The 25194-nt window shown below is 38.5% G+C and overlaps 1 long non-coding RNA gene across 1 annotated transcript; it reads left to right on the plus strand.

The window, feature by feature from the left end:
* Positions 1–10808: 10808 nt before the first annotated feature.
* On the plus strand, positions 10809–21483 carry LOC132659680 (uncharacterized). Its single transcript, XR_009600349.1, has 2 exons — positions 10809–11218; positions 20555–21483. It is a non-coding gene; the product is annotated as an uncharacterized LOC132659680 (long non-coding RNA).
* The last annotated feature ends 3711 nt before the right edge of the window (positions 21484–25194 follow it).

A 25194-nucleotide genomic window follows, 5' to 3' on the forward strand; every position in this document is an offset into this window, starting at 1 on the left:
AAACTTGGAAAACTCAGCAGTGGCCACAGCACTGGAAAAGTTCAGTTTTCATTCCAGTCCCAAAGAAGAGCAATGCCAAAGGATGTTCAAACTTTGTACATTTGGTATGAAAAATTGTGCTCATTTCACAGTCTACCAAGGTTATGCTTAAAATTCTTCAAGTATGGTTTCAGCAGTACATGAACCGGGAACTTCCAGATATACAAGCTGGATTTAGAAAAAAGGCAGAGGAATCAGAGATCAAATTGACATTTGTTGGGTCATGCCAAAAGTAAGGAGTTCAAGAAAAACATCTATTTCTGTTTCTTTGACTACACTAAAGCCTTTAATGTTGTGTGGATCACAACAAACTGTGGAAAAATCTTAGATAGGGGAATACCAGACCACCTTACCTGCCTCCTGAAAAACCTGTATGTGGGTCAAGAAGCAACACTTAGAGCCAGACATGGAACCAGACTGATTAAAAATTGGGAAAGGAGTACAACAAGGCTATATATTGTCACCTTGCTTATTTAACTTCTGTACAGAGTACATCATGCAAAATGCCAGGCTAGATGAATCACAAGCTCAAATCAAGACTCCTAGGAGAAATATCAACTACCTCAGATATGCAGATGATACTACTCTAATGACAGAAAGTGAAGAGGAACTGAAAAGCCTCTTTATGAGGGTGAAAGAGGAGCGTTTTAGGCTGGCTTAAAACTCAACATTCAAAAAACTAGGATCACAGCATCCAGTCCCATCACTTCAGGGCAACTGGAAAAAATTCCAAGTAGTGACAGATTTTATTTTCTTGGTCTCCAAAAATATTTATAGATGGTGACTTCAGCCATAAAATCAAAAAATACTTGCTTCTTGGAAGGAAAGCTATGACAAAACTAGACAGTGTATTAAAAAGCAGTGACATCACTTTGCTGACAAAGGCCCATATAGTCAAAGCTATGTTTTTTCCAGTAGTCATGTGTGGATGTGAGAGTTGGACCATAACGTAAGCATCCAAAGCAGGCTGAAAGCCAATGCTTTCATACTGTGGTGCTGGAGAAGACTCTTGAGAGTCCCTTGGACTTCAAAGAGATCAACCCAGTCAACCTTAAAGGAAATCAACTCTGAATGTTCATTGAAGGACTGATGCTCAAGCTGCAATACTTTGGCCATCTGATGCAAAGAGCTGATTCATTGGTAAAGACCCTGATGCTGGGAAAGATTGAAAGCAAAAGGAGAAGGGGGCAGCAGAGGATGAGATGGTTAAATAGCATCTTTGACTCAATGGACATGAATTTGAGCAAACTCAGGGGGATAGTAAAGGACAGAAGAGCCTGGCATGCCACAGTCCATGGGGTCACAAAGAGTGGGACATGACTTCATGACTGAGCAGCAACGATAGAAACTTCTAGTAATTTTGCATTGTGGCTTAAAAGGTATGTTTTTTAAAGATGTAAATGAAATATGCTTAGAGAATATTACTAATGTCTTCATTTGTTTGTTGCTGCTACCAGCCATGTTACAGATCAAAAATAACCGTTGCTAATGGTAATAGTAAAGCCAAAAGAAATTCTATATAAACAGCTGCTGCTTCTCCTTGGGGAAGAATTACATTAAGTTGAACGTTCATTTTCCCATGAAGCTGGACAAAATACCACCAGGAAGCAGAGAGAATTTATGAGTCTCTCTATTCAGAGATTGTTTCTTCTGATGAATTCCTAGAGAATTTCCTGTCAAGTGACACTCATTTGAAAATTAATAAATGCTGTGTTGTGTTATTAATTATAATTTTCCACTAAATTATAAGCCTCTGGAACAATGTGATCGTGGCCTTATTCTGATCACTGTTCTATAAAATTTGTTGTGTTTTAGTTGCTCAGTTGTGTCCAACTCTTAGCAGCTGCATGGACTGCAGCATGCCAGGCTTCCCTGTCCTTCACCATCTCCTGGAGTTTGCTCAAGCTCATGTCCATTGAGTCAGTGATACCATCTAACCATCTCATCCTCTGTCATCCCCTTCTCCTGCCTTCACTTTCTCCCAGCAACAGAGTCTTTTCCAACAAGTTGCCTCTTGACATATAGAACATAGTGGGTGCACAATAATATCTTTGAATGCAGAGATTCATCAATACTTTAAGGGAATAAACAATTATAAATCAATAGTTTGATTGTATCCTGTTCCTCTGTTCTATCAGAAGCATGAACAATGAGTCTCCTTCATATATAAGAATTTCCTATTTCCCAATTAAGCAATCTTAAAGTTTAGTTTTAAGATCAAACTAAACTCTTTCCCCTTGGATCTCAGAATTCTCTCCAATGTCAAGCAATTCTTAAAAAAAAAAAAAAACCTATTTATTTATTTATTTCATTTTTCTTTGTGCTGAGTCTTCATTGCTGCCTGTGGTTGTGGTGACTGGGGCTTACTCTTAGTTATGGTGTATGGGGTTCTCATTGTGGTGACTTCTCTTGTGAAGCAAGTAGTAAGTATAAGTTTATCTTGCAAAAGAAGATTCCTTAAGGACTTTTACAGGCAATAGCATGCCTAATTATTGCCTTCTTAGCCTGTGTAGCCTTTTATCTTGTACCCTTTTCTCCAAAATCATTTACATCTTCCATATGTACATACATTTCCCTTGAGGGAGAAATCAGTTTTAAGTCCAAGAACTTTGATTGAAAGAGAAGGCGGAAGGACTTAAGAACAACCATCTTCACTTGGGAGATCTTGTAAGTAAAAAGGGAAGACATTTCCTCCCAAGAGAAATCAAGCCATTAACAAACAGAATGAGCTCAGATCCTAAATTTTCTGACATCCAGACATTTCTAATATACCTGCTCCACAATGTTTCTTTTTGTAATGTTAAAGCTATTTAGAAAATCTGGGGTACAGATAAATGGTGACATTAGATTTTCTGACAGGAAGGGTTAAACAAGATGATTTGAGAAAATACCATCTTAAGGCTCCTGCATAGGGACAAGTAGAGACATAGTGGCTTCCCCAGGCATCCCTTACCACAATCATTTTCTCATCTTTGCTGTATATAGAGTGTACTGGTTATCTATTTTTTAGCCAAATATGCAAAAGCACTAGAAAACAATCATTTGAGGGTAAGCAGAAAATGATAGTGCCTCAAATAGGGAAATGCACTATGAAGTGAATTCCCTTTCCTTTCAAAATTTGAAAACAAATGACATTTCACAGATTGCCTGAAAATATATTCTAAAACTTTTCCTTTCTCTTATAATCTCTCAGAACAAGACGTGTAACAAATTTCAGAGAAAAATGAAATAAAAACATGTATTAGTGAGCAAACCAGGCCTCCACCACAGCTTTACTAGGGAGACCACAAGCTCTCTGGTGCAAAGAAAATGTCTACTTCTTGTCTTTGATCATCAATCAAGTGGCCCAATAACTCTTTTCGTACTTAGACTCCGGATTTTATTTAAACTTCTCTTTATCAGTAAACTCTCTGACACCATGGCTGCAGAAGGATACGACAGCCTCCCCTGCTTCTAGTGCACCGCGGCAGCAGCTCTGTGGTTTTCTCCTTTCCCCTTGACTTTGTCTTACTTCTTTGGCTCCCCTGCTCACTTTGTCCCATGTCACAGTATCTGCTTACATGATCCAGGCACTTATGCAATGTGCTGGCCCGCCTCCTGACACCCTGGCACCTTAGCCCACATACTTATGGCAGAGATGATTGTGAGAAACTCTGACTGGCTCTGTTGAAAACATGATGAAACATACTCAATATCAAGGCCAAGGGAGAAAGGTGCTTAGGAAACAGAGGACAGGACAGAGAAAGATGGAAAACATGACTGCAAGTGAAGTGAAAAAGAAATGGGCACATTTATTTTAGACAGATTGATTAAGTGCATTCTATATTCCAGATATGGAAGATGTAATACATGTATCCCAGGCCCTTAAGAAGTTCAAAGTCTGGTAAGGAAGATAAGAATTGAGATAGGGCAGCATTACTATTGGATGGTATGAGAAGTAGAGAGTTAGATATGTGCACAGGGTGCTCTAAGGATCAGGATAAACTGTTTGGGGACGCGAAGAGGGCTTCTTTTAGGAAGTAACATTGAGTTGAGTCTAACAGGGTGAGTAGGATTATATCTAGGAAACTAAAAAACTTTTACAGATTAAAGTATTATTGGTAGAAAACAGTAAATCAGCAACCATCTTTGCATTCTTTTCAAAAAATATTTTTAATGTTATTGATTTCAAGTTTCTTCATACAACAAACATTCATTGCTGGTCATTATATTCAATAAACTATAATAGATGATGATTTAAGTCTTCCAAATTAGAACTGTTAAGACATAAATTATTTTTGGGAAAACAGAGGGCCTCTGGAATTCAATTCTTTGAACTTAGTCATAATTATATACAATACCCAATACAATTATAGAAAAATTGACATTAAAAGAAACATAGAAGGATCAATAAAGTGCATTCAGAGTAACTTAAATCTACCTTATGGATTTTAAGTTCTTTGTTTAATAAATCTCATCTTAGCCCTTTCTTTCATCTTACCATGTTTTTAGCCTTTAAATATATCACATATTTCAAATATGTGATACCATACATCATGTATTTCACATATCAAGTAAAGGACAGAAATGGTATGGACCTAATGGAAGCAGAAGATATTAAGAAGAAGTGGCAAGAATAAACAGAAGAACTATATAAAAAAGATCTTCATGACCCAGGTAACCACGATGGTGTGATCACTGGCCTAGAGCCAGACATCCTGGAATGCCAAATCAAGTGAGCCTTAAGAAGCATCACTATGAGCAAAGCTAGTGGAGGTGATGGAATTGCAGTTTAGATATTTCAAATCCTAAAAGATAATGCTATAAAAGTGCTGCACTCAATATTCCAGCTAATCTGAAAAACTCAGTAGTGGCCACAGGACTGGAAAATGTCAGATTTCATTCCAATCCCAAATAAGGCAATGACAAAGAATGCTCAAACTACCACACATTTGCACTCATCTCACATGCTAGCAAATTAATGCTCAAAATTCTCCAAGCCAGGTTTCAACAGTACATGAGCATGAACTTCCAGATGTGCAAGCTGGATTTAGAAAAGGCAGAGGAACCAGAGAATTAAATTGCAAACATCCATTAGATCATTGAAAACGAGAGTTCCAGAAAAACGTCTACTTGTACTTTATTGTTTATACCAAAGTCTTTGACTGTGTGGATCACAACAAACTGTGGAAATTCTTAAAGAGATGAGAATACCAGACCAACTTATCTGCCTCCTGAGAAATCTGTGTGCAAGTCAAGGAGCAACAATTATAACTGAACATGGAACAACAGACTGGTTCTAAATTGGGAAAGGAGTACATCAAGGCTGTGTATTGTCACCCTAGTTATTTAACTTATACGCACAGTACATCATGTGAAATGCTGGGCTGGATGAAGCACAAGCTGGAATCAAGATTGCCAGGAGAAATATCAATAACCTCAGATAAGCAGATGCTACCACCTTTATGGAAGAAAGTGAAGAAGAACTAAAGAGCCCCTGATGAAAGTGAAAGAGGAGAGTAAAAAGTTGGCTTAAAATTCAACATCCAAAAAACTAAGATCATGCCATCTGATCCCATCACTTCCTGGGAAATAGATGGGGAAACATGGAAACAGTTTCAGACTTTATTTGGGGGGGGGGCTCCAAAATCACTGCAGATGGTGACTACAGCCATGAAATTAAAAGATATCTGCTCCTTGGAAGAAAAGTTATGACCAACCTAGATAGCATATTAAAAAGTAGAGACATTACTTTGCCAACAAAGGTACATCTAGTCAAAGCTATTGTTTGTCCAGTAGTCATCTATGAATGTGAGCGTTGGACTATAAAAAAGATCTGAGTGCTGAAGAATTGATGCTTTTGAACTGTGGTGTTGGAGAAGGCTTTTGAGAGTCTCTTGGACTGCAAGGAGATCCAACCAGTCAATCCTAAAGGAAATCAGTTCTGAATATTCATTGGAAGGACTGATGCTGAAGCTGAAGATCCAGCACTTTGGCCACCTCATGTGAAGAACTGACTCATTGGAAAAGACCTTGATGCTGGGAGGGATTGGGGGCAGGAAGAGAAGGGGATGACAGAGGATGAGACAGTTGGATGGCATCACCGACTCGATGGACATGAGTTTGAGCAAGGTCCACGATTTGGTGATTGACATGGAGGCCTGGTGTGCTGCAGTCCATGAGGTTGCAAAGGGTTGTACACCACTGAGAAACTGAGCTGACCTGCTGATACATCACTATATGGACCTCTTCTTGGCTTCAGGGTTAGTTTTTTGTGTTTTTTTCCTACATTCTGAAAAATCTTAAATCTCCTATTTGCTAGTTTATATATCTCATTGTCCAAAATTCTCACCATAATTCATATTTTATAGAAAGCTATTCTGGATAGTGGATCAATCCTCCCTTTAATAAAAGCAAATCATAACTCTTCATAAAAATTTCCAATGAAAATTACATTCAATAACAGTCATATAAACACCATGAATTCAGGAATAACAAATTTTATAAAAATCTGACCTGAATGAAGTGATGCAAAAGAGACCACACTTGAGATTACAGTGAGCCTATATTTATAAATTCCAAATCCTAATTACTACAAAAATAAAGATATAGGAAGCTTTGCTTTTTAATTCTTTGAATATGTGGGTTGCAGCAAGATGGTTCTGTTTTTATAGAGTAATGTTATCACCTTCCTATTTCAGTTCAGTTCAGTCACTCAGTCGTGTTCAACTCTTTGCAACCCCATGAATCTCAGAACACCAGGCCTCCTTGTCCATCACCAACTCCTGGAGTTCACTCAAACTCACATACATCGAGTCGGTGATGCCATCCAGCCATCTCAGCCTCTGTCATCCCCTTCTCCTCCTGCCCCCAATCCCTCCCTGCATCAGGGTCTTTTCCCATGAGTCAACTCTTCGCATGAGGTGGCCAAAGTACTGGAGTTTCAGCTTTAGCATCATTCCTTCCAATGAACACCTAGGACTGATCTCCTTTAAAATGGACTGGTTGGATCTCCTTGCAGTCCAAGGGACTCTCAAGAGTCTTCTCCAACACCACAGTTCAAAAGCATCAGTTCTTTGGCGCTCAGCTTTCTTCACAGTCCAACTCTCACGTCCATACATGACCACTGGAAAAACCATAGCCTTGACTAGACAGACCTTTGTTGGCAAAGTAATGTCTCTGCTTTTCAATAAGCTATCTAGGTTGGTCATAGCTTTCCTTCCAAGGAGTAAGCGTCTTTTAATTTCATGGCTGCAATCACCATCTGCAGTGATTTTGGAGCCCCACAAAATAGTCTGACACTGTTTCACTGTTTCCCATCTATTTCCCATGAAGTGATGGGACCAGATGCCATGATCTTCGTTTTCTGAATGTTGAAAGTTTTAAACCAACTTTTTCACTCTCCTGTTAGATAGGGACAAAAAACCTTATAAGGAATTGTTATCAGAAGGAGACCTGCCACAGTTTTGTGTGTGTGTGTGTGGGGGGGGGGTGTTTGTGTGTGTATGTTTCTGTTGGTGTCAAGTTGTTCTGATTAGTAATGAAAATTACAATCCTTTTTAGATTCCACTGGATCATCAAAAAAGAAAGAGAGTTCCAGAAAAACATCTATTTATGCTTTATTGACTATGCCAAAGCCTTTGACTGTGTGGATCACAATAAACTGTGGAAAATTCTGAAAGAGATGGGAATACCAGACTACCTGACCTGCCTCTTGAGAATCCTATATGCAGGTCAGGAAGCAATAGTTAGAACTGGACATGGAACAAGAGACTGATTCCAAATAGGAAAAGGAGTACGTCAAGGCTGTATATTGTCACCCTGCTTATTTAACTTCTATGCAGAGTACATCATGAGAAGCGCTGGGCTGGAAGAAGCACAAGTTGGAATCAAGATTGCCGGGAGAAATATCGATCACCTCAGATATGCAGATGACACCACCTTTATGGCAAAAGTGAAGAGGAGCTAAAAAGCCTCTTGATGAAAGTGAAAGAGGAGAGTGAAAACGTTGGCTTAAAGCTCAACATTCAGAAAACGAAGATCATGGCATCTGGTCCCATCAGTTCAGTTCAGTTCAGTTGCTCAGTCGTGTCTGACTCTTTGCGACCCCATGAATTGCAGCACGCCAGGCCTCCCTGTCCATCACTATCTTCAGGAGTTCACTCAGACTCACGTCCATCGAGTCCGTGATGCCATCCAGCCATCTCATCCTCTGTTGTCCCCTTCTCCTCCTGCCCTCAATCTCTCCCAGCATCAGAGTTTTTTCCAATGAGTCAACTCTTCTCATGAGGTGGCCAAAGTACTGGAGTTTCAGCTTTAGCATCATTCCTTCCAAAGAAATCCCAGGGTTGATCTCCTTCAGAATGGACTCGTTGGATCTCCTTGTAGTAGTGAGAAATAGATTTAAGGGTCTAGATCTGATAGATAGAGTGCCTGATGAACTATGGAATGAGGTTCGTGACATTGTACAGGAGACAGGGATCAAGACCATCCCCATGGAAAAGAAATGCAAAAAAGCAAAATGGCTGTCTGGGGAGGCCTTACAAATAGCTGTGAAAAGAAGAGAGGTGAAAAGCAAAGGAGAAAAGGAAAGATATAAGCATCTGAACGCAGAGTTCCAGAGAATAGCAAGAAGAGATAAGAAAGCCTTCTTCAGCGATCAATGCAAAGAAATAGAGGAAAACAACAGAATGGGAAAGACTAGAGATCTCTTCAAGAAATTAGAGATACCAAGGGAACATTTCCTGCAAAGATGGGCTTGATAAAGAACAGAAATGGTCTGGTCCCATCACTTCATGGGAAATAGATGGGGAAACAGTGGAAACAGTGTCAGACTTTATTTTGGGGGGCTCCAAAATTACTGTAGATGGTGATTGCAGCCATGAAATTAAAAGACGCTTACTCCTTGGAAGGAAAGTTATGACCAACCTAGATACCATATTCAAAAGCAGAGACATTACTTTGCCAACAAAGGTCTGTCTAGTCAAGGCTATGGTTTTTCCAGTGGTCATGTATGGACGTGAGAGTTGGACTGTGAAGAAAGCTGAGCACTGAAGAACTGATGCTTTTGAACTGTGGTGTTGGAGAAGACTCTTGAGAGTCCCTTGGACTGCAAGGAGATCCAACCAGTCCATTTTAAAGGAGATCAGTCCTGGGTGTTCATTGGAAGGACTGATGCTGAAGCTGAAACTCCAATATTTTGGCCACTTCATGCGAAGAGTTGACTCATGGGAAAAGACCCTGATGCCTGGATGGATTGGGGGTAGGAGGAGAAGGGGACGACTGAGGATGAGATGGTTGGATGGCATCACTGACTCAATGGACATGAGTGTGGGTAAACTCCAGGAGTTGGTGATGGACAGGGAGGCCTGGCGTGCTGAGATTCATGGGTTCGCAGAGTCGGAGATGACTGAGTGACTGAACTGAACTGATCTTGGTATAAGACAAATCTGTTTTTAAATTGGCATCTTAGCACTTTGAGGTTCTAGTGATGGTCTCTATCCTCTTTGTCTATGTTAGTTCCCTTGGCTCTCAGACCCCATGTTCCTCCAACACTTGTTCTTGGAGCCACTCAGCTCACCACTCACCTTGCCCCTTTCAAGGCACAGGACTGGGCTCCTGAATCTCTGACACGGAAGCTTCCTCAGTTTTATATCACTTATCACACTGGCTTTGTAGTAGGCCTTGTTGCCCTTATACTGAGGGTGGGGAGGGGCTGCTCCCTGCTTCTTCAATAATTGAAGCCACAATTTTGTCTTCCAGGGATTAGATTTTTAACCAGAAAAATCACTTTGAATGAACTAAAGTCCCCAGACTTATTGTGTCCTAACTGGGTCTTAGGCAGCTGCTATGGATATCCTCTAATATATTCCTATACCTAAGATAAGTATATTGATTGTCTATTTGTGCCAGACATGAAAGTGCTTACATAGTGCTTTCCACTTTAAAAAACTTGGTATCATCCACAAATACCATTCTAAGCCCAAAGGAGCACTTCTTGTAGCCTTTTGTGGTGGGGTAGGGTCAGTGTTATACCCACACAGGAGCCAGCAAGCCTGAAAGTGAAAGAGTAGTCACTCAGTTATGTGTGACTCCTTGCAACCCCATGAGCTATAGCCCATCAGGCTCCTCTGTCCATGGAGTTCTCCAGGCAAGTATACTGGAATGGATTGCCATTCCTTTCTCCAGAGGATCTTCCCAACCCAGGGACTGAACCTGGATCTCCCACATTACAGGCAGACTCTTTACCATCTGAGTCACCAGGGAAACCCACAAAGGAGCAGGAAGCCTAGAGACTGATATTTACCAGTCAGATCTCCTTTCCTTTTTGACTTGGCCCATCTAGGGACTTAGAGCTTCATTAGCATCTGAATGGTATATACTCTCTATTTCAACTCCAAATTATCTCATCAGCACTAAGTATATCTAGAATATTCTTATTCTTGGGCTTCTTTTGTATGATAAAAAAAAGAGTGAGGATTGGTATCTTCATCAGGATTGTTGTGGTGAATCAGAAAGTTTTTAAGTATCTAGACTTGACCATTAACTGACATCTTTGGAATTATTCTGATCCAAGCAGCCACCCTATTTGTCCATATTTTAACCTCATTTGACTTTGTTCCTCAACTCCAATTTATTTATTTATTTTTCTCTCAAGCACTAGGTTTAATCTTTAAGAGTCAGACACACCTAATACCTTGGCTTTGTAAAACACCTTGACTGATTTTCTGATATTTGTCCTCTGGCACCAAGCACAGTGGTGTGAAAGATACTCTTAAAACTCTCTGCACTATCCTTCAGACCTGAGAAGTGGTGTTGCTGCGTGATTGGACTTCCCACTAGTTAGGAAACAAAGCATTTTGTTCTTTCCTGCCCCTCTCAAAGAGGAAACACCCCCAAGAGCAACTGCAAGGAGCTTTTGCAAGCATAACACAGCTCTTTGTTGGAAAAGAGAACATTTTGGGGTGAACCACACCCACCCAACAAAGCAACACTCAGCAGCTATTGATGGCATAAAGTCATATTGTTTGGAGCAGCTAACATTTTCTGGTAAGCTAGAGTGAGAGCATTGTAGTCCTAAGCAATTATGCTCCCCAAATTCTCATTCTTCTCTCATCCCGGAAAGCCTGGAGCTCAAATGGGTGAGATCAAGAGGCCAAGCTTGTTTAATCCAGGAAAACATCAGGAGATCATGATACAGGTATGGTGGAAGAAAGGGGACAACTAGGAAGATGACAAGGTATTGCTGTAGAGTAAGATTCAATGCTATAATTGCCAATAATAAATGTAAATTTTATATAATTGCATTTAGGTCAGATGTGCTTATATTTAGAACAAATACCACTGAGAATAAGTTCGGCCCTAGAACCCTTCTGAGACTGAGACTCTGGATGGGATGGAGTTGCTGGTGGGAGAAAAGAGTAAGCTCCTGTAAGGGATCATCAAACATTGTCTTCCAATCCAAGCTCACCTCCCTAGTTCTTGAGATGTCAGCAGGCACTGTTTTGGGTATATGTCACACTATGTGGGGGTGACATCTCCATATGGGGTAACAGGTAACATAAATGTTTCTGCTTTCTGGAGGCAGTAGAGATGGTGACCATGATAATGGTATGCAGTCACACAGGAATAGGAAACAAGTGTTCTTTGAGAGGACATAAGTTTGCTACTGGGGGAAAATGGCTCGACAAATAATTGAGTTACGTATATGTGACTGACCTCCACTTTTCCTTCCCTTATTTCCAAGCATATTGTGCCAGTTGAATGTTCTTACCATAAAGATTTTTTTAAGCTGTAGTAAATAGAAGGCATGTGAAGTTAACTCCATGTTACACTTTTTTAAAATGTTCAAACACATGTGAAGAGATTATGCTTGATATCATGGAGAAGTGACTTTGGGAGACGATGGAAAAAGTCAGGAGCACCTAGTCAAAGCTATGGTTTTTCCTGTGTGGATGTGAGAGTTGGACTGTGAAGAAGGCTGAGCGCTGAAGAACTGATGCTTTTGAACTGTGGTGTTGGCGAAGACTCTTGAGAGTCCCTTGGACTGCAAGGAGATCCAACCAGTCCATTCTGAAGGAGATCAACCCTGGGATTTCTTTGGAAGGAATGATGCTAAAGCTGAAGCTCCAGTACTTTGGCCACCTCATGCGAAGAGTTGACTCATTGGAAAAGACTCTGATGCTGGGAGGGATTGGGGGCAGGAGGAGAAGGGGATGACAGAGGATGAGATGGCTGGATGGCATCACGGACCTGATGGAGGTGAGTCTGAGTGAACTCCGGGAGATGGTGATGGACAGGGAGGCCTGGCGTGCTGCGATTCAAGGGGTCGCAAAGAGTCGGATACGACTGAGCGACTGAACTGAACTGAACTGAACCGAACCTCCTTGTATCTCCAGGACTCCCACTTTCCATAAAGGTTTTTTGTGTCCAAAACAAAACAGAAGCAACAGAGTCCCAGAAACCCAGGGTACCCTGAAGACTTAGTCATTGGACATTTTAGTAATAACCAGTGAGAACAAACGACATGAGCTCTCTGGGGCTCTCATGCAGATTAATCCTCTAGGATTTATCCATGACTTAGACAGGAAGAAAGAGAACCATAATAACAACAAAATTCTCTCAACTGATTGGGTTCTCAGACTCTACTTTAAATACAAGAATAAGGGTATATGACATATTTCCCACTCTTCAGTTTGTGGCTAACAAAGCAATATCCAGTATAAAGCATACTTACAAATATTGAAGGTAACTACCCAGAGCCCTATTTCTTATAGCCCTAATTCCTACCCGGTGGATAGGTGATAATTCAAAAAGTGAACTTGCCAGGGAGTGATGAAACATTCACCAGTCACTCATAACTTAAATACTTCTGTGCTCTTACCCACTGAACTCAGCTCCTTTCCTTAGTGAAATAAAGGCTCCCCCTCACATTGGTCTCTGGCCCTACCTCTTGTGATGGGGTCCTCGCTCCTAAACTTCATGTGTCTAAGATCACCCCTCTTCTTCATCCTTTCCTGAATTCTACTGTTTTCTTCCATCTCTGCCTTGTTCTGGTCTTTCTAAAATTTCTGACTGCCTAATCCAATCAGCTGCCAGGATTTTTATATCTTGATTTAGACCTCCAAAGGTCACTAATTCTATACTTTCTCTGGTGTTTTCTACTGCTTTGCTCTTGACTCAGGCTGATTTCCTTAATACTGACCTACAGTGTACACGATCTTCTTTTCTAAACTTTGGAACTACAACTCTTCTTGACATTGTGGTACTTACTGCCTATTACTCAGTGTGACATGAGGAAGTTTTCAACTTAATAGGTGCCTCTATAAAATCAAAACAATTGAAAGGTATAAACATAATGGTGGCATGGGTTTTGTTTTTGTTGCTTTGCCCCCCATCTTGTTTTTTGTTTGCTCATTTTGTTTTAAAGCAAACTACATGCCCCTAATTATTATATGCAGCCAATCCCACATCCATTTCTGCCTGCTAATAAACTCCTGGTAGAGGTCACATTGATTTACACCACCAATGTTTTGTTATTTCTAAAAAAAAATTTTAGATGGTATTAAAATGCATGTGAGCAGAATATTAATATATTGTCAAGGAACTCCTTTACGGCCTCTACTAACGATATTCGTTGTCCTGCCTTTGCAATTTGGGTCTACATTAAGTAAAACTTGAAGAACATAAAGTAGTTTAAGAAAAAGACCTAAAAATGACTAGAAGAATAGTAACACAGAAAGATGTAAGAAAAAAAGGTTGGAATACAGAACCGATATAGTTCCCTGCTGGCTTAGCAGGTAAAGAACTGCCTGCAATTCAGCAGACACAGGAGACACGTTTGATCCCTGGATTGGGAAGAGTCCCTGGAGAAGGAGATGGTAACCCACCAGTATTCTTGCCTGAAAAATCCTATGGACAGATGAGCCTTGTGGGCTACAGTCTAAAGAATGACAAAGAGTCAGACATGACTGAGCATACATGCGTGAAGATAGTTCATAAGAGGATATAACTGAGTGGAAACCGTCACTGAACATATGATTTTTAATCTAAAAACAGATTTGTTTACCTTTAAACATTGGTAAGTAATACTGTAAGCACTGAACATGGTTTTTAGAATTTTTTAGAGTATTTTTTTTAATTCAAAGAAAACCATCTGCCTTAAGTCATCATAATCTAATAGGCAAATAAACCCAAGGTCAGAAACTTGCCTAATTGAAGAGGCTTAATTTTTATTTTCATACAAACAGCACAACAGAATTAAACCCATCTTGCAATAATACTAAAGTTTGACTGTATGGTTAATTACTCATCTACTTTTTTATGGAAAGCCAGTATTATTGATATGACATAAAACATACGGTTGGACTAGAACAACAGCTTTTTGGAGATCATGTACATAATTCTTTTCGGCTTACAGACAAAGAAAATGGAATACCCTGGGGTTCGGTGACTTGCATAAATACACAGTTATTTAATAGAGTTGGAGATGTCCTCATTTCTAATAGAGTATGTCCAATTGCTGTCACATAGCTGGACACTGATAGATTCAAGGAACCTTTGTGGAACAGATTAAAAACCCACAAATACTTGCAAAGTGACCATCATAAATAAAATCTGAATACATTTACATTTATTATCATTTTAAAAATTATTCAGAGAACCCATCTGCCTAGAAATGCCATAAAGCCAATACTTTATTATGATTTTTAGAATGGCTCATATAAATGTCATAGGGAGTAGTTTCCAAATAAGATTCACCACTGAATTCAGAAATATTATTTTTTCTCTCACCATTATGTTTTGCCAAGTACTCTCGTCAGTGCATGTGTGCTATGTCACTTCAACTGTGTCCAATTCTTTGCAACACTGTGGACCACAACCCGCCAGGCTCCTCTGTCCATGGGATTCTCCAGGCATTAATAGGTTGCCCCACCATCCTGCATGGGGTCTTCTGGATTCAGAGATCAAACCCACATACCTCATATCTCTTGCATTGTCAGGCGGGTTCTTTACCACTAGTGCCACCTAGAAAGCCCACTCAAGTCAGTACTGGGGATAAAATGGTCATGTTTCCTCTCTGCAATTTCTTAAAGACTAGTGAGGATTTGAAGCAATTAAACAAGCAGTTAGAATTCAATGTAAAATCTTTTTGTTTGAAGTACAGTTAACTTACAATATTAATTTCAGGTGTATGACATAGTGATTCAGTATTTCTGTAGAGAGTACTCCATATAAAGTATAAAATGTTGACTATACTCCCTGTGCTGTATATTACATGCTTATATTTATTTTATACCCATCATTTGTAACTCTTCATCCTTTTCACCTATCTTGCCCTCCCCTGTCTTCCTCCCCAGTGATAACTAGTTTATTCTCTGTATCTGTGAGTTGTTTTATTTGATTTTTTGTTTGCTGTATATTTTAGATTGCACAAATAAGTTTAAAAAATTCAGTATTTGTCTTTCTCTGACTTACTTCACTGAACATAACATCCTCCAGGTCCATCCATATCGTTGCAAATGGTAAAATTTCATTCCTTTTATGGCTGAGTAATATTAATTAAACATAGAACAACCATATGATTCATAGACTATCTTTTTCTATTGCCTCTGTTTCAATCTATGTCTTTAGCTGAGTCTCTTGTGAGCAACATTTAGCTCTGTCTTTTTTTCTTATTGAATCACCCACCCTAAGTCTTTTGTTTGGGGCATTTGGTTCATTGACATTTAAAGTGATTATTGATCATTATGTACTCACTGACATTTTGTTACTTGTTTTGTGGGTATTTTTGTAGTCTTTTTTCTTTTTGTCTTGTTACGGTCAGATGCTTTTCTTTAGTTTTATGTTTGGGTTCCTTTCTTTCCAATTTTTGTGTATCTCTTGTAGATTTTGGATTTGTAGTACCATGAAGTTCATATTTGTTTACCTAAAATTATATCTATGTGTTTTAAACTGATAGTCATTTAAGTTCAAACACATTCTAAAAGATTTACATTTTTAACTCATCTCTCCCCCATGTTTTTTTGTATTTGATGCCATACTTTACATCTTCATGTCTGTCCCTTAACTGTTAACTGTAGTTACAGTTGACTTTACAATTTTTAACATTTATCCTCCATGCTAGCTTATTTGAGTGATTGAGCCACTGCCTTTACTATATATTTTCTCTATACATTACCATATGTCTTCTCACCTCCTACTAGACTCCATTTGATTCTTTCTTTACAGTCTTATTTATAGAAGAGTGCTTCTGCTAGTTCAGGTTATTCTTAGGGAGAGTTTCTCAGTAGTTAGTCGTAGGTTTGATATGTTCAAAGGAGAATGTGAGCCCAGAGTCTTCCTAGTCAACCGTCTTGACTCTGCCTCCTCTCAAAAGAATAACATTTTTTTAAGCTCATTATTTTTTCAGCACTATTGCATGTATTAGAAAAAGGTATACATCAGAGCAGGAAGCAGGCAAAACCTTTGCCTTACCCTTCTATGGAAGAGAAGGAGAGGAAGAGAGAGATGGAGAGAGATGGATGGAGATAAAGAGAAGTAAAATATAAATGAATACATACTCATAAATAATTCATGTGCTACCACAAAATGCTAAATGCATGAAAAGAATAAATTAGGACAAAAGGAACAGAGTGCCTAGATCTGAACAACAAGCTTGGCTCTTTGGGAAGTCCTGTCTGAGGTGATGCATTGGAACAAAGAAGTTAATGGAAAAGAGATAAGCCATAGAAAGATCTGAGAGACTATTCTGGTCAGAGGATACCACAACTGCCGTGACCGCAAGATGCAAACGGTTTGACAATAAGATAAACTCCAGAGCCAGTATCATGGGAATGGAGCAAAAGAAGGGGAGAGAAATGAATAGAAGATGAGGTGCAAAGAAACCAGGCCAGATTAGGAAAGTATTATAGGTCACGGTAGCAGTTTTTATTTCTTTCTAAGTATGTTGGGAAACCATTTCAGAATAGTATAATGTAGGTCAAAAGAGTGGAAACAGCAGAACCAGTTAGAAGACTGGGGCAGGAGGCTAGAGGTAGAGAAGTAACAGAGGGTAGTATTGATGTCAAGAAAAGACTGGATAAATATACATTAGTAGTAAAGCATATTTGCCAATGAATTGACCGGATGTTGAATATGGAGGAACAGGAAAAATCATGGTGAATCCTGGATGTTTGCTTTTGAAGGAATATCAAACTCAGCTGTGGATAGTAAGTAAACATTTCTGAAGAAAGTAATATTCTGCCAGTTTTATTAGGTCAAATTATGCATGTATTTCCCAAATACACAACTAAGTATTCCCCAAATACATTAACTAAAAAGATCACTGCTGAACCTAATCTTCAATAAAAATTAAGATAAAAGGATTAGAAGTTCTTTCCTTTTATTAATAATTGCTAACCTTGGGGGAAAGGTGATCATTTCTGAAGACTGATAAATGTTTCTGTGAGATCTTTTAAATTTCATGTGCCATCATGAACATAGTGGGCATACAAAGAGAAAGCAGTATGTGTGGATTATGTTTTGAAACAGATTAATCCAGTATAGTTCAGTAGAAAGGAAGGTAGAGATTTGTAGGGAAAATAAAATCAATATAAGGATAAAATATTCAAGTTGAAAAGAACTTAGAAGTCATCTTATTTATCCACATTATTGGATAAATTAAGTATCCAATGGGAAATTAAGTATCAGAAATATTAGGTAACTCAAAATAACTTTGCAAAAATCCCTGTCTTTCCTGTTTCCATGAAAGTATGTATCATTTAGCATTCTTCTAGCTTCCTCTTGATTTCTTCATATGTATGATTTTAAATTGAACAAGCTGTCTATTCTTACATATGATAAACTAAGCTCATATTGTTTACTTCCTTCCCTCCAAAACGCCACTCAAATAATAGGAAACACATAATAAACGCATAAACCTGATAAAATTACTGGGAGGAGAAACTTCAGAGAACAGGAGGTTCCAACACATTTCTGGAAAAGGCTAAAGGGATTAAAAAAAAATACTGAAAGGTCTAATAAAAACAAGGAAGTCGTGGCCTAAAATACACACAGAAATGACTTTAGAGGAGTGTCCAGATGATCTTCATCTCATCAGTAGAAAATATTTCAAATTAATGATTCACAAAACAGTGATCTAACTATAGTGTTTAGAAACTGGGAGGTATTAAGAAGATATATTACATGGCAAATACAATTCTAAAATATTTGAATGTATTACAATCTATAAAGTTGATACTTCCATCTCTATTTTACAGAGTTACAAAAGGTTAATAAGCCAAAGGTCATTAAGCTAATAAGCAGTGAAGCCAGGAGTGCACATACATTTGTGGAAGAACTATAAGAACTAAAACTAGAAATAGTTAAAAGAAATGGGACAGAGATGGTACTTTTTCTTTTTGGAGGTTCTCTATTTTTAAAATTTTGTAAATATTACTAATAAGTAAACAAACAAAATTGTTAAAAAAATAAGCAAAACCAGTTGTGCTAAAAGCATGAAATGATATTGAGTACTGTGAATATATTCAGATTGGCCCAACACAGAGTACATACAGAGCTTTCTTTGTTTTTGTTTCCATGCTAGGATCCTAAGATTAACAACAACTTTGTACGTTAAGAGACTCACATTTTCAAACTTCAAACAGTTCTATGACCATCCTATAATATTTAAAAGTGTACAAGGAAGGAAAATCTTAAGCCTAAAGAACCGTATCTTTAAAATCACAGACTTGATACAATCCAAATCCTCTGTAAGATTTATTTCTTTTCCCGTATGAACTTAGATTCTAAGAATAAAATTGAGAAAGAAGTTCATTACACAAATAACCAGCACCAGAAACTGATGATCTTACTGTTTGAAGGCCATAGAGTTCTAGAAAAAGAGACTATAGTTATATAATAATAAGAAGAATTAGTTAATTGAGATTTATATTATTTTCTTAGGCCCTAGGCTATCATCTTAACATATATCTCATGAGTATGAGTGAAGCAAGAAAATATTATCAAAATAGAACTTTGAAAGTGATGGTTTAAGACAAAGAGAAACAATTAACTCTTAACAGTTTTCAACCTAATAGAACAAGAATCAGCTAAGGAGTTTTTTGGAAGTTCAGATGACTAGACTAATGCTTGGAAATTCTGTTTACTTGGGTAAATGGACAGCAGAGATACTTAAAAAAAAAAAAAAAGTGTCCAAAGTCAGATTTTAAAAGCCCTGAGCTACATAATAGAATACCTATGTTTAGGACAGATTATTTCCTTCTGAAATAATCTTGTGCGTCAGCTGGAAACAATGTATCCTAAACATAGAAAAAATGGATTACCCAGACAAAAAAAGCTAAGGATAATCAGGGCCATGAATTCTCTTAGTTTTGTTGTTTCCATCACTTCAAAGAGAAATAAAGCACCAAGAGGACAAATGTATAAGCATTAAAGAGTGTCTTTGGAATATTTCCTCAAACAGAACAAAAACATGTAGTTAATGTGATATTTTTCTATCATACATGATAGGCATATTTTGTAAAAACTATATGGATGACAATGGAATACCATAGACTCAACAAAGTGACTCTATTTACAGCTGTAATGTAGATGTGTTATTTTTATTCAAACACATCAACACAACATAAAACACATAGTAGGTATCTACTGATCTCTCAAACATTTTTTCCATCCCTATAAATAAATATAATTTTGAAAATCAGTCTGCCTTTACATGGCAATGGCAATCAAAAAGCATTTACATTCATGGTCCAAGGCTTTGTTAATGGCTTGCCCTCTGACATAATATAGTATACAGGACGCTTCATATTCTGCACAATGTCATTCTGGTTCTATGTAGAGAGAATTTGAAATACAAATAGGAACCAATAAGTATAAAGCACAAGTACTCTGGATGGCCTCACCAGACACTTTTAAACTAGAAGGTGGAAGATAAACCTCCCAACATGTATAGCCCAGATCACCAGAGAGGGTCTTAAGAGCCAGTGATTTTTAGGATACCCCATTTAAGGTAAAGAGCAGGTTATTATATCTTGTATATGCCGCCTCTAAGAAAGGAGTGCAACAGTTTGGTTAGTCTATTTCAGTTTTAGAAGCAGCATATGTGACACTTGAGAATACTGCTGCAACAGATTTATCAGGTGACTCAGAAGACTGGCAGCATTGAGTCTAGGACTTGAGCGAACTCTGGAGAATGTCCAGGCTAACAGCTGAGAAAGCTGCTCAGAGGATGCAGACTAAAGACTTATATAGAGGCAAAACTATGATTTCAAACCAATAAAAGGAGTAGAGGTAAAAAATAACTCCAATTTCATAATTTATGTAATAACACATTGTGTTCTCTATACTAGATTGGTACAAAAGCAGCTGTAGTTTTGCATTGTTGAACTTCACTATTTGATACTGACATACATTCTTAAATAAATGTGGTTATGTTATATATCAATTTAATGCACATTTCTTGCCTTTTTTTTTTTTTTGCTTTTTTGCTAATGACTTATTACATGCTGTTTATTTATATTTCTCATTCAAGTTCAAAATGGGTCATAAGCCAGTGCAGACAACTCACAACATCAACAACACATTTGGCCCCGAACTGCTAATGAACGCACAGTGCGGTGATGGTTCAAGAAGTTTTGCAAAGGAGACAAAAGCCTTGAAGATGAGGAGTACAGTGGTTGGTCATTGAAAGTTGACAACCAATTGAGAGCAATCACCAAAACTGATCCTCTTAAAACTACACAAGAAGTTGCCGAACAACTCAACATCAACCATTCTACAGTCATTCAGCATTTGAAGCAAGTTAAAAAGGTGAAAACCTCAGTGAGAGAGTGCTTCATGAGCTTATCGAAATTTAAAAAAAATCACTGCTTTGAAGCGACGTATTCTCTTATTCTACTCAAAACAGCAAATCATTTCTCAGTTGGATTGTGACATGCAACAAAAAGTGGATTTTATACAATCACCAGCAATGGCCAGCTCAATGGTTGGACTGAGAAGAAGCTCCAAAGAACTTGTCCAAACTAAACTTGCACCAAAAAGAAGTCATGGTCCCTGTCTAGGTGGTCTGCTGCCCGTCTGATCCACTACAGTTTTCTGAATCTTGTCAAAACCATTACATTTGAGAAGTATGCTCAGCAAATTGATAGATGCACCAAAAACTGCAATGCCTACAGCCAGAGTTGGTCAACAGAGAGGCTCCAATTCTTCTGCAGGAAGTTAGGGAAGTTGGAATGGATATATACACTGCTATATTTTTAAATGGATAACCAGTAAGGACCTACTGTATAGCACATGGAACTCTGCTCAGTGTTATGTAGCAGCCTGGATGAGAGGGGAATCTGGGGGAAATGGATACATGTATATGTATAGCTGAGTCCCTTTGCTGTTCACCTACAACTATCACAGCATTGTTAATTGGCTATACCTCAATACAAAATTAAAAGTTTAAAAAATGTTTAACATATGTTAACTACAACTATCATTACTATTATTGTTTTTATCTTATATATACATATAAATGCATGTATTATATATTATCTTATATTTGCATACATATGACATATAAATGTTTATATACCTCCATTATCTCTTTACAGAGAAGGGAATGGCAACCCACTCCAGTGTTCTCACCTGGAAAATCCGAGGGACGGGGGAGCCTGGTAGGCTGCTGTCTATGGAGTCGCACAGAGTTAAACACGACTGAAGCGACTTAGCAGCACCAGCAGAACAACATTTATTAGGAAATAAGCACTGAAACCTTTTTCTATTACAACCGTTATGTAACACAGATAACAGGCTGAGTGCTACCTCCAAGTCCACCAAGTGCCACATTCAAAGGAACATACTCAAGTAATTCAAATAAATAAAGCTGTATCTTCAAGTGCATCTCCCAAAACATCAAGGTAGATCCAACCCATAATCCCCAGCACTGAGGTACCATTCCTTAATAATTCATTGCCCTTCCTGTTTTTGTGCTTTAACTCTTCTTCCTTACACCAAAATTCTCCCTGAATTCCAGTTTACATAGACCCTTCTTCAGTTATTTATCTTATACACATCAGTTATTTAGGGAAGTAATTTGAAACAAGCCAAAGCCCCATAAGAACTATACAGATGCTTAACAGTGCATTCTGAAGAGACATATATGCTCTTAAGGTTCCCAAGTTGTCTTGAAACCAAACATGGTCATGAGATAACCAAAGAAGATGCTCCATATAAAAATCATGACTGATTCTATAAACATTTTTTTTCATTGAAGTTTTTCCAAATATTATCATATTTATCTATTGGTAACAGTATACACTTGATAATAATTACATCAACAATTCTAATATTAGCATCTTTACCTCAAAATGCTGCCACTAAAATTTGATACACCATCATAAATTTATATGAAGAGTTCACCAGAATTCAACTAAGAATCTGAATTAAGTGACAATATATGTTATAAACAGAGTAGGACAGAGCAACCTACTCCAGGATTCTTGCCTGGAAAATCCCATGGACAGAGGAGCTTGGCGGGCTACAGTCTATGGGGTCACACTGATTTGGACATGACTGAAGCAACTTAGATAGCATGCATGCATGTATTATGAAAATCAAATGTTCACATTACTTCTGTATTACCAAAATACTCTCTAGGCTTCCCTGGTGGCTCAGTAGTAAAGGATCCACCCACCAATGGAGGAGATGTGAGTTAGTCCCTGCTTTGTGAAGGTCCCCTGGAGGAGGAAATGGCAACCCACTCCAGTATTCTTTCCTGGAAAATCCCATAGAACGACGAGCCTGGCAGGCTACAGTCCATGGGACTGAAAAACACTTGGAGATGACTTAGCGACTAAATAACAATAGCTAATACATGGCAGAGGTGAGATTTACTCCTAAATCATATCTGACTTCTAAGTTCATTCCTGCTAAACAAAATGTTTTCACAGAAGAAGGGAATACTAACAATAATATTATGAAAATGAAAGTGCTGCACTCAATATGCCAGTAAATTTGGAAAACTCAACAGTGGCTGCAGGACTGGAAAAGGTCAGTTTTCATTCTAATTCCAAAGAAAGGCATTGCCAAAGAATGCTCAAACTACCACACAATTGCACTCATCTCACATGCTAATAAAGTAATGCTCAAAATTCTCTAAGCCAGGCTTCAGCAATACATGAACCATGAACTCCCTGATGTTCAAGCTGGTTTTAGAAAAGGCAGAGGAACCAGAGATCAAATTGCCAACATTCGCTGGATCATGGAAAAAGCAAGAGAGTTCCAGAAAAACATCTATTTCTGCTTTATTGACTACGCCAAAGCCTTTGACTGTGTGGATCATAATAAACTGTGGAAAATTCTGAAAGAGATGGGAATACCAGACCACCTGACATGCCTCTTGAGAAACCTGTATGCAGGTCAGGAAGCAACAGTTAGAACTGGACATGGAACAACAGAGTGGTTCCAAATAGGAAAAGGAGTACGTCAAGGCTGTATATTGTCACCCTGCTTATTTAACTTATATGCAGAGTACATCATGAGAAGCGCTGGACTGGAAGAAACACAAGCTGGAATCAAGATTGCCGGGAGAAATATCAATCACCTCAGATATGCAGATGACACCACCCTTATGGCAGAAAGTGAAGAGGAGCTAAAAGCCTCTTGATGAAAGTGAAAGAGGAGAGCGAAAAATTTGGCTTAAAGCTCAACATTCAGAAAACAAAGATCATCGCATCTGGTCCCATCACTTCATGGGAAATAGATGGGGAAACAGTAGAAACAGTGTCAGACTTTATTTTGGGGGGCTCCAAAATCACTGCAGATGGTGACTGCAGTGAAATTAAAAGACGCTTACTCCTTGGAAGAAAAGTTATGACCAACCTAGATAGTATATTCAAAAGCAGAGGCATTACTTTCCCGACTAAGGTCCATCTAGTCAAGGCTATGGTTTTCCTGTGGTCATGTATGGATGTGAGGGTTGGACTGTGAAGAAGGCTGAGTGCTGAAGAATTGATGCTTTTGAACTGTGGTGTTGAAGAAGACTCTTGAAAGTCCCTTGGACTGCAAGGAGATCCAACCAGTCCATTCTGAAGGAGATCAGCCCTGGGATTTCTTTTGGAAGGAATGATGCTAAAGCTGAAACTCTAGTACTTTGGCCACCTCATGCGAAGAGTTGACTCATTGGAAAAGACTCTGATGCTGGGAGGGATCGGGGGCAGGAGGAGAAGGGGATGACAGAGGATGAGATGGCTGGATGGCATCACGGACTCGATGGATGTGAGTCTGAGTGAACTCTGGGAGTTGGTGATGGACAGGGAGGCCTGGCGTGCTGCGATTCATGGGGTTGTAAAGAGTCTGACATGACTGAGCGACTGAACTGAACTGAACTGCTTATGAAAATAAGAAGTCAACTTATAAAACATGGTGAATGAGAATAACATATAAAGAAAACTATCTAATAGCACACATATGCTAGTAATTATGCTCAAAAAGCTAGGCTTCAGCAATATATGAACTGAGAACTTCCAGATGTACAAGCTGGATTTAGAAAAGGCAGAGAAACCAGAGATTAAATTACCAACATTCATTGGATCATAGAAAACATCTGCGTCACTGACTACACTAAAGCCTATGACTGTGTGGATCACAACAAACAATGGAAAATTCTCAAAGAGATGGGAATACCAGACCACCTAAGCTGTGGTGGGTCTGATAAACCTGTACGTGAGTCAAGAAGCAACAGTGAGAACCAGACATGGAAAACCTGACTGGTTCAAAACTGGGAAAGGAGTATGACAAAGCTGTATATTGTCACCCTGCTTATTTTACTTACATGCAGAATTCATAATGCAAAATGATAGGATGGATGAATCACAAGCTGGAATCAAGACTGCTGGGAAAATATCAACAACTTCAGATATGCAGATGATATCACTCTAATGGCAGAAAGTGAAGAGGAGCATGAAAAGGAAATAAAGAGCCTATTGATGAGGGTCAAGGAGGAGAGTGAAAAAGTTAGGTTAAAATTAAACATTTAAAAAAATGAAAGAAAACTAAGATCATGGCATCCAGTCCCATAACTTTATGGCAAATAGAACAGGAAAAAGTGGAAGCACTGATAGGTTTTCTTTTCTTGGTCTCCAAAATCACTGCAGACAGCGACTGAGACCATGAAGTTAAAAGAAG

This window comes from Ovis aries, chromosome 4 (assembly GCF_016772045.2).
Source record: "Ovis aries strain OAR_USU_Benz2616 breed Rambouillet chromosome 4, ARS-UI_Ramb_v3.0, whole genome shotgun sequence".
In the NCBI taxonomy this organism is placed as follows: Eukaryota; Metazoa; Chordata; class Mammalia; order Artiodactyla; family Bovidae; genus Ovis; species Ovis aries.